General features: G+C 47.9%; 1 pseudogene; it reads right to left on the bottom strand.

Annotated features, from left to right (window-relative positions):
- Positions 1–5,568: 5,568 nt before the first annotated feature.
- LOC104980198 overlaps positions 5,569–9,300 on the bottom strand; it is a 4,141-nt pseudogene continuing 409 nt past the window's right edge.

Here is a 9,300-nt window from a genome sequence, read left to right as displayed (position 1 = left end):
CATGAGTCACTCATGGGATTCTCCAGGCAAGAATACTGGAGTGGGTTGCTGTGCCCTCCTCCAGGGGATCTTCCTGACCCAGTGATCGAACTTGCATCTCCTGCGTTGGAGACAGGTTGAGCCACTGGGGAACCCCACATCCAGTTCTACTATTTCCTTTTTCTTTCTGCTAAACTGAGATGGTGGACCTATTTTCCATGTCAGCACATAGCTCTCCTCTTCCCATATAGATACATCCCACTTCAGCTCACTAGTCCCCTATGGATGGACATTTGGGTGGTTGCCAGTTTTTTCCAATGATGAGCAATGCTGTGATGAACATCCTTGAATGTGCATTTTAGCCAACTCATGGGGTATTTTGGGGGGAATTCTGCCTCCCAGTAAGCTATCTCTAGGGGAAATTCTGTAGGTGAGATTGCTTGCACAAAAGCCATTCATATTTTGCATTTTATTTATTTTTCTTAGAACTTTATTTAGTAGTTGTTTTTTTTTTTTTTTCCTGTGCTGGATCTGCTGCTGCACCTGAGCTTCTCCTTGTGTTGTTCAGAATATGGGATCTTAGTTCCCTAACAAGGGATGGAATCCTCCTCCCCTGCATTGGAAGGCAGATTCCTAACCACTGGACCACCAGGGCAATTCCCACATTTTGCATTTTAATTTTCCTTTGGCTGCACTGCAGGGTGCCCTCAGCCATGAAAGTGTGGCATCCTAACCACTGGACCACCAGGGAATTCTCCATATTTTGCATTTTAAGAGGTGCCCCCAAGTTGGGTTCCCCCAACATTATACCAATGAATCCTCCCACAAAGCCACATAGGAGAGCGTCTGGAGAATGTTCGATGTGTGTGTTTGGACATGTTCTGCAGCTTTCACAGGACTCTTCTGGGTTAGGGAGGGGAAGTGGAGGAGGGTGAATTCGTATCCAGTTCCAACACTTGTTTGTTCTCCTTTCCAGGCAGAAAGCAGGGAGAAGGGGCTGGGTTGGGTGAGGTAATCCTGACCCTCTCCCCTTCCACCATGTATGGAAATATGCTTGGAAACATCGGTTCCAGATGGAGCCAACCCCCACCCCACCCCCTCCACCCCTGTCACCTGAGCCAGCCTGGACCTATTGGCCTCAGGGGACAGAAGGCTGGACTCAGAGGAATATTTCAGCAGCAAGAGGGTCCATAAGCCCCGAAACAATCTTCCCAGTGTTCGAGTCACTGCAGGCTGGCTGCAGGAATCACTGGCTTCTTTTGGTTAAAAATATCCCATGCCCGAGGGGCCCTCAGTGTCTGTCTCAGAAGGGAGCTGGCTCCCATTTCTTCATCACTGGGGAAATGAGCTGAGACCAACTGATTTTTTTTTTTTTCCCATGAAGCTTTGAAAACAGACTTTCTGGGTTCAAATCCTTGCTCCAGGGCTTCCTTGGTGGCTCAGTGGTAAAGAATCTGCCTGCCAATGTAGGAGACAGGGGTTGATCTGGCTTTGATCCCTGGTCTGGGAAGATCCCACATGCCGCAGAGCAACTAAGCCCGGGCACCACAACTATTGAGTCTGTGTGCTAGAGCCTGGGAGCCACAACTACTGAGCCCATGTGTCACTGAAGCCTGCACTCCCTGGAGCCTATGCTCCGCGACAAAAGAAGCTACCTCAATGAGTACGTTACAACTAGAGAGAAGCCCCAGCTCACCACAAGTAGAAAAAAGCCTGCACAACAACAAAGACTCAGCACAGCTAAAAATAAATAAATAAAATTTTATATATATATATATAAAATCCTTGCTCCACCGTTCACTAGCTGCGTGACCTTAGGCTGCTTACTTAACTTCTCTGTGCCTCAGTTTTCCTGGCTGAAAAAGGCGTGTCGGAGTCATCACATCTATCTCAGAAGCCGATGGGTCTCCACCCTGGCTGAGCATTTAAAATTTCATCTGGGAACTTTTAACAAATCCTGATACGCAGGCTGCATTCTGGGTCAACTCAATCAGAATTTCTGAGTGTTAGTTCTGGGGCAGGAAAAAAAAAATTTTTTTTTTAAAGCTTTCCAGATCATTCTGATGTGTCAGTGCTGTGGAGATTTTGTGGGTGTTAAATGAGAACATATAGGGAAAAGGCTCCCTGTAGTGCCCGGCATAGAGTTATATACTTTGGTGGGTGTTGTAGGATCAATTATCCAAGCCTGGGTGGTGGTCAGGGAAGGGTTCCTGGAGGAGGGGGTGGTTGAGCTGTGAAATGAGGGAAGAGAGAAGTTAACCAGGAGAAAGAGGACAGGATGCATATCAGCAGGGGTCTGGAGCTAGGAGAATGTGGCCTCTTGGGGGAATTGAAAGTCATTCCCTGTGACTGGAGCTGAGAAAGGAGAGTTGAGGAGAAGATACCTTGCACTGGGTCCCCTAATGAGGTCAGAGGTCCTGGGGAGTCACTGGGCTTTATTTTGGTGTCAGCAAGGTTTTAAGCAGGACAGTGAGTGGGGGGTGCACGTGTGTTGCTTCAGTTGTGTCTGACTCTTTGCCACGCCATGGACCCTATAGCCTGCCAGGCTCCCCTGTCCATGGGATTCTCCAGGCAAGAATACTGAAATGGGTTGCAATTTCCTGCTCCAGAGGAGTGCGGGGTGGCCTCCGCCCAAATTCAGGAATAGCAGAGCCTTCTCAAGGCACTGTGTCCAAGCCTTCTGGGGAAGTTTAAACTTGCTGAGGGGTGTGACACAATCCCCAAGCCCCCCTTCAGGAGCTATGACCTAGACTCTGAAGTCAGATGGTCCTGGGTTTGAATCCCAGCTTTGCCACATCGTACCTGTGTGACGTAGGGCAGATGGCTTCATTTATGAGCCTCAGTTTCCTGGCCTGGAAAACAGGCATAGAACGCCCCCATTGGATCTTTGCAAGGATTAAATGAGATAATAGTGTAATGACTTTACAGGTGTTTCCCACATGCTAAACAATAAATGTTCTCAGTATGTGTGAAAAAGAATGGTCTATAAGAATCTACAACTGGTCATTAATTTGGGGGGAATTATGGAAATCTGCCTGCAATGCAGGACACCCGGGTTTGATTCCTGGGTTGGGAAAATCCCCTGGAGAAGGAAATGGCAACGCACTCCAGTATTCTTGCCTGGAGAATCCCATGGACAGAGGAGCCTGGCGGGGTACAGTCTATGGGGTCACAGGAGTCGGACATGACTAAGCAACTAAACTATCACCACAGGGGTCTTTCTGGGCTTCCCAGGTGGTGCAGCAGTAAAGAACCTGTCTGCCAATGCAGGAGGCACAGGAGAGGCAGGTTCAATCCCTGGGCCAGGAAGATCCCATGAAGAAGACATGGCAACCCACTCCAGTATTCTTGCCTGGAAAATTCCATGGACAGAGGAGCCTGGCGGGCTATAGTCCATGGGATCGCAAAGAGTTGGGACATGACTGAGTGACTAACATACACACACATCGCCTCTTTATTCCCAACATCAATTAAATGAAAGTGAAGTCGCTCAGTCGTGTCCGACTCTTTTTGACCCCGTGGACTATAGCCTACAAGGCTTCTCTGTCCATGGGATTCTCCAGGCAAGAATACCGGAGTGGGTTACCATTTCCATCTCCAGGGGATCTTCCCAACCCAGGGATCTTCCCAACCCAGGGATCGAACCCAGGTCTCCCGCATTGGAGGCAGATGCTTTAACCTCAGCCACCAGGGAAGCCCAGTGCAGTGGTAAATTTAATTCATTCAATTAAATTCAATAATAGATGTTATTCAGACAACATATTTTTATTGAGCACTTACTGTATCCTGTGCTCCGTGCCAGGCACTGGGTAGAGCAGTGAATGAGACAAACCTGGCCTTTGCCTTCCTGAAGCCTAGAATCTAGGAGAAGACAGACAGATGCAAGCAAGTGCGTAAGTATTTCATTACAGTTCCTCGGTATCTATGATTGGTTCCAGGAGCCCCATTATACCAAAATCCTTAGATGCTTAAGTGTCATAGTCAGCCCTGTGTCTCTGGTTCTGCATTCACAAATTCAGTTAATCTCAGGTCTTGTAATACTATCTACATTTGTTGAAAAAAAAAATCCTTTGTAATTTTTTGTTATTACAAAAAATCCTTTGTAATAACTTTGTAATTCCCTGGCAGTCCAGTGGTTAGGATTCTTTGGGGCGTTCACTGCCCAGATCACAGGTTTAATTGCGGAAGTATGATTCTGCAACCCAAGCAGCCAAAAAAAAAAAACCAAACCCACCTGCTTATTAGTGGACCTGTGCAGTTCAAACCAGTGTTTTCCAAGAGTCAACTGTACAATTATGAGGAGTGCTAAAAACAGGTCATAATCACAGGAGCCCTGACATAGTCTACCAGGCCAAGGAATGGTTTTCTGAGAAAATGGCTTTTAGGTTGAAATCTCCCCACTCCCCCCAAATAATGATGCCAGCTAACATTTAAACCTGTGCCGTCCAGGGTGGTAGCCACTAGCCAACATGAGGCTCTTGAGTCCTAGGACTGTGGCTAGTGGAAATGAAATGTGGTGTAAGTGTAATGTGCAAATGTGATTTCAGAGACTTCCTAGTAAAAAGAAGTAAGCTATCTAACTGATACTTTTATATTGATTACAAGCTGAAATGGTAACATTTAGGATAGACTGGATTAGATAAAATATACTAAGATTCATTTTAACTGTTTCTTTTGATATTTTTCAATGCGGCTACTAGAAAATTTTTAATTACATACTTTGCATTTTGTTTCTAGGGGCTAAGCCCTGAGTTCCCTGGAGCAGGAAATGGCAACCCAGTCCAGTATTCTTACCTGGAAAATCCTATGGACATAGGAGCCTGGTGGGCTACAGTCTATGGGATTGTGAAGGGTTGGACACCACTGAGCAACTGAGCAAGGCATACGGATCCCTGAGTCAGACAGTGCTTGTTGATGACCAGGGATATACCAAGGTGTAAATGTGTAGTATCTTGTTTAATGCTATGATGACTCTGACAGGTAGCTATTATTTATCTACTTTCTGCAGAGGAGGAAACAGATGCAAAGAGTAAAATGGACCGAGATTCACCACCATCAAGGAAGATAACTGGAATTGGGTCTTTCTCAGTCCACTGAGCTGTGTACTTAAGCTCTACCCTACACTGCTGAGCAGAGGCGCCCGTGGGCTGGGACAGGAAGAGGCATCCAGAGCCATGAACGTGGAAAGAACAACTACACGAAGAGACAGACATTCCACGGACTAGAGGGCCCTCGGCAACATTGGCCATGGAGTGGTCCCACGGTCCTGTCAATGTCAGTTCTTCTTTTTTTAGAGACTGTTTATTTTCCATCAACCTATTTCCATTTAAAGAGTTTGTGGAGAACTTCCCACCTCCCCACCTGGTGCTCCAGTGGCTAAGACTCTGTGCTCCCAATGCAGGGGGCCCAGGTTTGATCCCTGGTTGGGGAACTAGGTCCTACATGCTGCAACTAAGCATTCGCATGCCATAACTAAAGATTCTGCGTGCTGCAACTAAGACCCAGTGCAGCCAAAAAAAAAAAAGTTTGTAGAAGAACAGCTTAAGATTGTTGTGGTTGTTCCTCAACAACCACAGTGGTTGTTCCTACTCATTCAGTGGCCTGAGTGGTGGGAGCTACAGGCCAGTCTTCAGTGGGGAACTGTGGAATAAGCCCAGAGAGCTCCTGCACACCTCCGGACCAGTCCACCACCTCAGGTTGAGCATCGGTGAACTCAGGAGCTGGAGCGGTCCATTCACCCTGAAATGCCTCCTTGGTCACAACCTTCTCAGCGGCCGCCCGCTCTTCCTTTTCAATCCCTTTCAGCATCTCCATAGAAGGAAAGATAAGGCATGACCTTCCAGGGTGTTCACAGGAGATGGTGTCATGTATGGGCAGAACTTCTCGGGCGAGCACCCACCACGTCAGACCCACTGAGTGAGCTCCCTTGTCACACGGGATGGCTGGGCCCACAGAGCACAGAGGAGAGTCTGTGTCACAAAGATCAATGGAAGGCAGGTGAAGAGACTTCTGTGAGAGGCTGGTGGTCAGCCCTGCGATTAGTAACCACCAGAAGCCTTGGCTCCTGGAAGGCTGCCTAGATCTGGTTAGTGAAGGTTCCAAGAGGGAAGCAGCCAGCAATAGGAACGGCTCCAGTGGCAGCAGCAAACCAGCACAGCCCACAGGCCAGTATTCTCGGAGGAAATGACGCTGATGTCCACTGGGTTTTTAGTGACAGCAATGGCATGAGCTGCCAACAGAAGCTTCTGCAAGGTTCTCTTCAGATTTATGATGTAGATGTCATGACTTTTCCTTTTGTAGACATGCTGTTTCGTTTGAAAGTTGGTGCCACCTAAGTGGGTTTCCCTTCCTTGGTGGCTCAGTGGTAAAGAAATCTGCCTGCAATGCAGGAGAAGCGAGATGTGGGTAAGATCCCTGGGTCAGGAAGATCCCCTGGAGGAAGAAATGCAACCTGCTCCAGTATTCTTGCTAGAAAATTCCATGGACAGAGGAGCCTGGCGAGCTCCATGCGGTCACAAACAGTTGGGCATGACTGAGTGACTGATCACACACACACAAGTGAGTTTCTGATGAAAGGAATTTGAGGACACCCTCCTCCCTATTTGCAGGACATCAAGGGCTCTGGATATGGTGAAAGTTTCCCTTTAAGTTACAATGGGAATCCAGAACAATGCCATATGGACCCCAGTCTGGGTAACGAGGAGAGGCAACATCAGTTCATCTTGAGGAAGGATGAGAAAACCTGGTTTGAATTAAACAAGTCTGATGGCTCAGGGATGGGAGTCCCAAGGGGAGGAAATCCCAGGTAAGGGACTGAGTGTCCAAGGTCACAGTACCGAACCGCAAAGACTCAGTTCTCTTTAGAACATTAAAATTGATGTGCTTAGTCACTCAGTCATGTCTGACTCTGCAACCCCATGTACTGTAGCCCGCTGGGCTCCTCTGTCCATGAGAGTCTCCAGGCAAGAATACTGAAGTGAGTAGTCATTCGCTTCTCCAGGGGATCTTCCTGACCCATAGATCAAACCCACCTCTCACAATGGAGGCAGATTTTTTCCCCGACTGAGCCACTAGGGAAGCCCCTCCTTAGAACTTCACCCACCAAAGGCATAATTGCCAGCTTAATTGATGTTTTCCTTTCCAGGAAATATTGCTTTGAAAAGAAAGGTTTGAGGGACTTCCCCAGTGGTTCAATGGTCAAGAATCCACCTTGCAATGCAAGGAACTCTGGTTTGATCCCTGGTTGGGGAACTAGGATCCCACGTGCCAGGGAACAATTAAGCCTGTACACTCCAACTAGAGAGCCTGAGAGCCACAACGAAAGATCCCACGTGCCACAACTAAGACCCAACAGAGCCAAATAAATAAATAAATACTAAAAAAAAATAGTTGATCCACCTTAAAAAAAAAAAAAAGGGTTTGAGACCTTTGAAACAGGGACATGTGTATGCTGTGGGATTGGTCTAAGGACAATAGTTTCACCTGGCAGAGTAGCAGGTGTCCTGCAGAGGCCTTAGCTAGGCCTTCTCAGGTTCAGATCTCAGTCTTCCCAGTTATTAGCTCCGTGACCTTGGGTAACTCAATCTCTCTGATCTTAACTTTTCCAACTGAAAAAGGGGATACTAGTGGTCATTTCCTAGGCTTGTGTCAGAATTAAATGCAAGAAAGCATGGAAAGCACCCAGCTCACAGCCTGTTCATTCTATTGATAGTGCTGCTGCTGCTGCTAAGTCACTTCAGTCGTGTCAGACTCTGTGCGACCCCATAGACGGTAGCCCACCAGGATGCCCCATCCCTGGGATTCTCCAGGCAAGAACACTGGAGTGGGTTGCCATTTCCTTCTCCAACACATGAAAGTGAAAAGTGAAAGTGAAGTTGCTTGGTCGTGTCTGACCCTCAGCAACCCCATGGACTGCAGCCTTCCAGGCTCCTCCATCCATGGGATTTTCCAGGCAAGAGTACTGGAGTGGGGTGCCATTGCCTTCTCCGATTGATAGTGCTGGCACTCAATAAATGGCAGGTGGAAAAACAAAAAACGGCAGGTGGTGCTATCACATGATTTCTGAGTTTGTGAGAGCAAAGCCCCTTTGGGGTCTGGGGTGGCAGTGGGGTGTTTCAGGAAACCATGCCCAGCACTGGGTGTAACCTCCTTGTAGTTTTTCCCTTAGGGTCTAAGGTGGGGTCCTTTTTGCTCTGCCCAGAACTTTGGAAAAGTCTTCTTCTAGGGAGGATGGATATGTGTAAAATTAAAGAATATATAACCTTGAAAATGGGCTTCCCTTGGTAGTTCAGCAGTAAACAATCCAGTGCAGAAGACCCCAGTGAGTGGGTTTGATCCCTGGGTCGGGAAGCGAAGATTCCCCTGGAGAAGGAAATGGCCCCACTCCAGTATTCTTGCCTGGAGAATTCTATGGGCAGAGGAGCCTGGCAAGCTACAGTCCATGGGGTCACAGACAGATACGCCTTAGTGACTAAACGATAACAAACCTTGACAATATTGAATCTGGCCTCAAAGGCTGGGCTGAGAGATTGCACTGCCACGGAGCCAGAGGGCAACCCCAGGAAAGGTCCTTCAAACGTCCCCAGCCTTCAGTTCAGTTGCTCAGTCATGTCCAACTCTGTGACCGCATGAATCGCAGTGCCAGGCCTCCCTGTCCATCACCAACTCCCGCAATCTACCCAAACCCATGTCCATCGAATCGGTGATGCCATCCAGCCATCTTATCCTCTGTTGTCCCCTTCTCCTCCTGCCCCCAATCCTTTCCAGCATTAGGGTCTTTTCCAGTGAGTCAACTCTTCGCATGAGGTGGCCAAAGTACTGGAGTTTCAGCTTTAGCATCATTCCTTCCAAAGAAATCCCAGGGCTGATCTCCTTCAGAATGGACTGGTTGGATCTCTTTGCCGTCCAAGGGACTCTCAAGAGTCTTCTCCAACACCGTAGTTCAAAAGCATCAATTCTTCGGCGCTCAGCTTTCTTCACAGTCCAACTCTCACATCCATACATGACCACTGTAAAAACCATAGCCTTGACTGTGGCACCTTGACGGACCTTTGTTGGCAAAGTAATGTCTCTGCTTTTGAATATGCTATCTAGGTTGCTCATTACCTGGTACTAATTTAGGGTCTTCTTTGGTGGGGTGGCAATTTACTGAAAGATGGACGTAGACGGACGGGCGGACAAATCTGACTCTCCAGTGGACGGCGGTGTGATAAGTGAGAGACCGATGGACGGAGAGACACAGGTGAGATTGTGAGGCGTCAAGACAGGCGGATGGATATGCTGGCCAGACAGTCAGGCAGGCGACCGTGAGACAGAAAAACT

The sequence above is a fragment of the Bison bison genome, unplaced genomic scaffold (genome assembly GCF_000754665.1).
Source record: "Bison bison bison isolate TAMUID 2011002044 unplaced genomic scaffold, Bison_UMD1.0 scf7180017864495, whole genome shotgun sequence".
In the NCBI taxonomy this organism is placed as follows: domain Eukaryota; kingdom Metazoa; phylum Chordata; class Mammalia; order Artiodactyla; family Bovidae; genus Bison; species Bison bison.
The sequence above is the reverse complement of the archived record's forward strand: the minus strand, read 5'-3'. Positions and strand labels throughout refer to the sequence as shown.